At 36.0% G+C, this 6,683-nt stretch overlaps 1 protein-coding gene across 2 annotated transcripts in view; it reads right to left on the bottom strand.

The window, feature by feature from the left end:
- LOC117169104 overlaps positions 1-6,683 on the bottom strand; it is a 293,285-nt gene that overhangs the window by 188,950 nt on the left and 97,652 nt on the right. The window lies entirely within an intron of this gene.

The following is a 6,683-nucleotide window of genomic DNA, read 5'->3' as shown; positions in this document are numbered from 1 at the left end:
CCACCAGTTCTAGGAAGGCTGAAAACGGGGTGACTGAAAACGAGAGTTTGGTGTAATTTGAAATCTTTAAAAACTTGTAGAGCGCAAAGGTAAGCGAGGAGTATATCATAATATTTGTGAATATTTAGGGATATTTCGAAATACTTTGGAATATCAAAAATATTTGAGATTATAAAGAATATAAAGAATACCAGGAATATCTAGGAATATTGAAAGAATACGTGTATGGCAATTTGGTATCGGTTCCTATTGTGTGTGTCCATCCAGATTGTTGGATTCAGATATTGTAGTAGAGAGTTCAAAATTTTAAAAGTAGCCGTGTGCCTTAATGAGACCGGATAGGAACAGGGTAAAAAAGTATATCCTTATTTTAATTTCTGGTTCCATTTGCCATATACGAACCGGGTAGAACCAGGTAGCCGGTACACTTTCACTTAATAATTCACAAGTTGCCAGGTACCTTAGAGAAACCGGATAGAAACCGGGTAGGAAAGTTTATCCTTATTTTAATTTCTAGTTCTATTTGCCAGATAGGAACCTGGTTGGACCGGGTAGCCGGTACACTATCACTTAGCAATTCAAAAGTGGCCGAACGCCTGAGACAGACCGGACAGGAACCGGGTAGAAAAGCATATCCTTATTTTAATTTCTGTTTCCATTTGCCAGATAAGAAATGGATAGAACCAGGTAGCCGGTACACTTTCACTTAATAATTTACAAGTGGCCATGTGCCTTAAAGAGACCGGATAGGAACCGGGTAAAAATTTGCATCATTATTTTAATTTCTGGTTCCATTTCCCAGATAGAAACTGGGTAGAATCAGGTGTCCAGTACACTTTCATTTAATAACTTATAAGTGGCCATGTGCTTAAAGAGACCGGATAAGAACCGGGTAAAAAAGTATATTATTAATTTAATTTCTGATTTCATTTGCTAGATAAGAACCAGGTAAAACCAGGTCACCGGTACACTTTCACTCAATAATTTATACGTGGCCATGTGCCTTAAAGAGACCGGATAGGAACTGGGTAAAAAAGTATATCTTTATTTTAATTTCTGGTTCCATTTGCCAGATAAGAACCGGGTAGAACCAGTTAGCCGGTACACTTTCGTTTAATAATTTATAAGTGACCATGTGCTTAAAGAGACCGGATAGGAACCGAGTAAAAAAGTATATTATTATTTTAATTTCTGTTTCAATTTGCCAGATAAGAACCGGGTGGAAGCAGTAAGCCGGTACACTTTCACTTGACAATTTATAAGTTTCCATATGCCTTAAAGAGACCGGATAGGAACCGGGTAAAAAATTATATTATAAATTTAATTTCTGGTTTCATTTGCCAGATAAGAAACAGGTAAAACCAGGTCGCCGGTACACTTTCACTCAATAATTTATACGTGGCCATGTGCCTTAAACAGACCGGATAGGAACCGGGAAAAAAAGTATATCTTTATTTTAATTTCTGGTTCCATTTACCAGATAAGAACCGGGTAGAACCAGTTAGCCGGTACACTTTCATTTAATAATTTATAAGTGGCCATGTGCTTAAAGACACCGGATAGCAACCGAGTAAAAAAGTATACTATTATTTTAATTTCTGTTTCCATTTGCCAGATAAGAACCGGGTGGAACCAGGTAGCCGGTACACTTTCACTTGACAAATTATAAGTGGCCATGTGCCTTGAAGAGACCGGATAGGAACCGGGTAAAAAAATATATTATTAATTTAATTCCTGGTTTCATTTGCCAGATAAGAACCAGGTAAAACCAGGTCGCCGGTACACTTTCACTCAATAATTTATACGTGGCCATGTTCCTTAAACAGGCCGGATAAGAACCGGGTAAAAAAGTATATCTTTATTTTAATTTCTGGTTCCATTTGCCAGATAAGAACCGGGTAGAACCAGTTAGCCGGTACACTTTCATTTAATAATTTATAAGTGGCCATGTGCTTAAAGACACCGGATAGCAACCGAGTAAAAAAGTATATTATTATTTTAATTTCTGTATCCATTTGCCAGATAAGAACCGGGTGGAACCAGGTAGCCGGTACACTTTCACTTGACAAATTATAAGTGGCCATGTGCCTTAAAGAGACCGGATAGGAACCGGGTAAAAAAATATATTATTAATTTAATTCCTGGTTTCATTTTCCAGATAAGAACCAGGTAAAACCAGGTCGCCGGTACACTTTCACTTAATAATTTATAAGTGGCCATGTGCCTTAAAGAGACCGGAGAGGAACCGGGTAAAAAATAATATCTTTACTTTAATTTCTGGTTCCATTTGCCAGATAGAAACCGGGTAGAACCAAGTAGTCGGTTCACAAGCGTCGATTGTCATATAGAGACTGGATAGGATCCGGGTACATTTCTAATTGTATATAATTATTATTTTCATTTTGTTTCCATTGACCAGATAAAAGCGGCAAGGCGGGGGTAGAATATTTAAAGAACTTACTTTTTATTACCATTTCCCGGATATGGACTGGGTAGACCCAGATAGATCTCACCAAATTAAATTAAAGACCAAATAAAAACCGTATAGAACCGGGTAAGGACCGAAAGGGTATGTAACCGCTCCAATTGGATTTTAACCTGTAATTTTAAGCAGGATAGCCTAAGTCTGGATTTGGTGTCGCTTTCGCCCCAAACTTTGACTTGATCCCAGACAAGCAATGCCTGGAGTGAAAATCCTATTACGAGTATACATACTGTAGGTGAAATTGAAGAGAGTTCTGCAAGTTCCTGTATGGGTATCCCAGTTAACCAGATCTTACGCTGGAAAAGGATTGTATATCCTACAGTAAAGATAAGATATATTGGATACATGACAAAAAGATCAAAACGATAAAGCGCCCATCAAATGAGAGTCGCGCTCCGTGAAAAAGGCCCGCGAATGAGAGAGCGAGTAGGGACGTGCTCATACATACATCGATCGCGAAGAAGCCGGTCGCTCTCTGATTCGCGGGCCTTTTTCACGGAGCGTGACTCTCATTGGGCGGATGATAGTCTAGAGGCTAAGGGTCTTTCACGGATTAAAGATATCCGAAAAGAAAATCCGAAGCCCGGTGAAACTATTGTTTTTAATCGTAATGGACTATTTGTTTTCAGTCTTGTTGTGAATAAAAAGAGGGAAGAAGTAATAGTTATAAAAGAACTTTCAGAAGCGGTTATTGCTTTCAAGAATTTTATGGAAGATTTACAGATAACCTCAGTAAAAATTTCAAGTCAAGCAAATGATCTACTATAGGTGAACTTTCTTGGCTTTCGCTAGAATAAATAATCAGGAAACATTTTGGTAACTCAGGACTTTTGATAGTTATTTGTTCGGAAGAAATTATCATTCCCCCTAGTAATATGAGTGCTGATATAGTTAGAGAATTCTATGAGAAATCCATCATTCGCACGATTAAATTTATATTTATGAACAGGTTCGCGAATATTACATATGAGAGCACCATTTCGTAGGTATCTTTGAATTTTTTTTTAAATTTGAAAAACAATGCTTCTAATATATCCGTTTGCTGTATGCCAGCATAAATAAAACGGGTAAAAAAAATCTATTTGGAGAAAGAGTACATCAGAGTTAAATAACTAATCATTTTTTAAATTGGCAATTATAATCGATGCAAGAACGTATCCTGATTAATTTGTTCGATTAAAACGAATGTATCGTGAAAAAAGATTGATTAATAAATTTTGCGTAAACAGTTTTTATAAATCCAATAAAAATTTGTCTAACTTATCATCATATCTCGATCCATCCTCCAACCACTGTAGGAAATGTTTACCCCTTAGTAGAAGTTTATACTCCTCGGGGTTAGTGCCGCTGAGTAGAACCTTAAGTAATTTTTGAATAACTGAAGTAGATCCGCTCGACCTGTTTCAATAGGGTTGGCGCCACTGAGCTAAAGAATTCATTTCAAGATACGATTGCCCTCGTATAATCCACACTGATCCTGGATCAAATTTTATCAGTCAGTGCATTAAAATATTTTTCAAAATTTTTCGTATGAAAAAAACTCAATCAACTGCATATCACCCACAAATCTTAGGATCATTAGAACGCTGTTATCAGACATTGATTGAATACTTAAGACAATTCTATACTATCACAAATTGGGACGATTGGCTTAGATTTGCTGTATTTTCTTATAACACTAGCATACATAAAACTACAGGTTTTGCTCCCTATACGTCAGTATTCGGAAGAGAGAATAATATTCCAAATAGTTTCACTTTTTCAGAATCAGATAAGACTTATCTCGGATATTTAAAGGGACACTTTCAGAAATTAGATAATGTTCAGTCATTAGCTTGGGATGGAATTCAATTGGCTAAGGAAAAATCTAAACGACATTACGATCAAAGATCTAATCCCACATACTTCAAGGAGGGAGAAAAAGTGTACTCCAGAGTACACAAGATAAAAGATAAATTCGACCTCTACTTTCATGGACCCTATGTCCTAGACAAATTGTTAGACGAAATAAATGCCTTAATTATAATGGGGCCCAATAAGACAAAAATAGTTCACACTGACAAATTAAAATTTTGTGCTCATCTATTAAGCACCAATAAGGATGCACAGAATCTAGAAGTGACTGAACCTTCTGTAGAAACCCGTAATATCTCAAACTCAGAATTGTTAAATCAAATCTAAAACTCAAAGCAACGAAAATTGTTTGAGACAAATCAGGCAATATAAGTTATTTTTGGAAAAGAAACCTATTTTCATGATATCTACCTTGTTTTCTTTAATTGTTAGAGATATTTCAGCTTAGTTAAAAATCTGTAACCAAAGAAAAATATATTTCAAACAAAGCAATAATTTTTCGAATTTATATACAGTTAATTGAATAAATTCATTATTAGTGGAAATGACTTATCTGATATTTTAAGTGAACGACCAGTATTGAAATCCAAGAATGTTGAAAAGCAGCAATTAAATACCTAAAAATAAGAACGTAGTAAAATTGATGGTATTATTCACCTATTTGTAAAAGGGAAATTAAGAAAAATTAATCAGAATACGTTCTTGCATCGCTTATAATTTCCCATATAAAAAATGATTAGTTATTTAACTCTGATCTACTTTTTCTCCAAATGGAATTTTTTTACCCGTTTTATTTATGCTTGCATACAGCAAATGGATATATTAGAAGCATTCTTTTATACCCTTATAAAAATTTAAAGATACTTAAGAAATGGTGCTCCCATATGTAATATTCGCGAACCTGTTGATAAATATAAATTTAATCGTGCGAATGATGGATTTCTCATAGAATTCTCTAACTATATCATCACTCATATTATTAGGGGGAATGATAATTTCTTCCGAACAAATAACTACCAAAAGTCCTGAGTTACCAAAATGTTTCCTGATCATTTATTCTAGCGAAAGTCAAGAAAGTTTACCTAGATCATTTCCTTCAATTGAAATTTTGACTGAGGTTATCTGTAAAGCTTCCATAAAATTCTTTAAAGCAATTACCGCTTCTGAAAGTTCTTTTATAACTATTACTTCTTATCTCTTTTTATTCACAACAAGACTAAAAGCAAACCGTCCATTACGATTAAAAACGATAGTTTCACCGGGCTTCGGATATCTTCAATCCGTAAAAGACCCTTAGCCTCTAGACTATCATTCACTTCTGACACTGAATATCCATCTGCAGAGATTAGATGCGCAATATGCCTTTTTCCGAAATATATCAGATACGTGACAAAAGGCCCAAACGACAAAGAGCCCGCCCAATGAGAGTCACGCTTCGTAAAAAAGGCCCGCGAATCAGAGAGCGACTCGCTTCTTCGCGATTGATGTACGTATGAGCACGCCTCTACTCGCTCTCTCATTCGCGGGCCTTTTTCACGGAGCGCGACTCTCATTGGACGGGCGCCTTATCGTTTGAGCTTTTTATCGCTGATCCAATATATCTTGTCTTTACTGTAGGATATACAATCCTTTTCCAGCGTAACATCTGGTTAACTGGGATACCCATAAAGGAACTTGCAGAACACTCTTCAATTTCACCTACAGTACGTGTACTCATAATAGGATTTTCACTCCAGGCATTGCTTGTCTGGGATCAAGTCAAAGTTTGGGGCGAAAGCGACACCAAATCCAGACTTAGGCCACCCTGCTTAAAATGACAGGTTTAAATCCAATTGAAATCGGAAAGGAACTGGTTACATACCCTTTCGGTCTTTACCCGGTTCTTTACGGTTTTTATTTGGTCTTCAATTTAATTTGGTGAGATCTATCTGGATCTACCCAGTCCATATCGGGGAAATGGTAATGAAAAATAAGTTGTTCAAATATTCTACCACATCTTGCCGGGTTTTATCTGGTCAATGGTAACAAAATGAAAATAGTAATCATATAAAATTAGCATTCTACCCGGAGCCTATCCTATCTCTATATGGCAATCGACGCTTGTGAACCGACTACCTGGTTCTACCCAGTTTCTATCTGGCAAATGGAACCAGAAATATAAATAAAGATATTATTTTTTACCCGGTTCCTATCCTGTCTCTTTAAGGCACATGGCCACTTATAAATTATTAAATGAAAGTGTACCGGCTACCTGGTTCTACCCGGTTCTTATCTGGCAAATGGACTATATCACATCTACATTTAAGACAAACAATTTTGTATTTATTTTTAACAAATATACTTT

This window comes from Belonocnema kinseyi, chromosome 3, assembly GCF_010883055.1.
Source record: "Belonocnema kinseyi isolate 2016_QV_RU_SX_M_011 chromosome 3, B_treatae_v1, whole genome shotgun sequence".
NCBI lineage: Eukaryota > Metazoa > Arthropoda > Insecta > Hymenoptera > Cynipidae > Belonocnema > Belonocnema kinseyi.
Note: the sequence above shows the minus strand (reverse complement) of the source record. Positions and strands in the feature narration are given on the sequence as shown.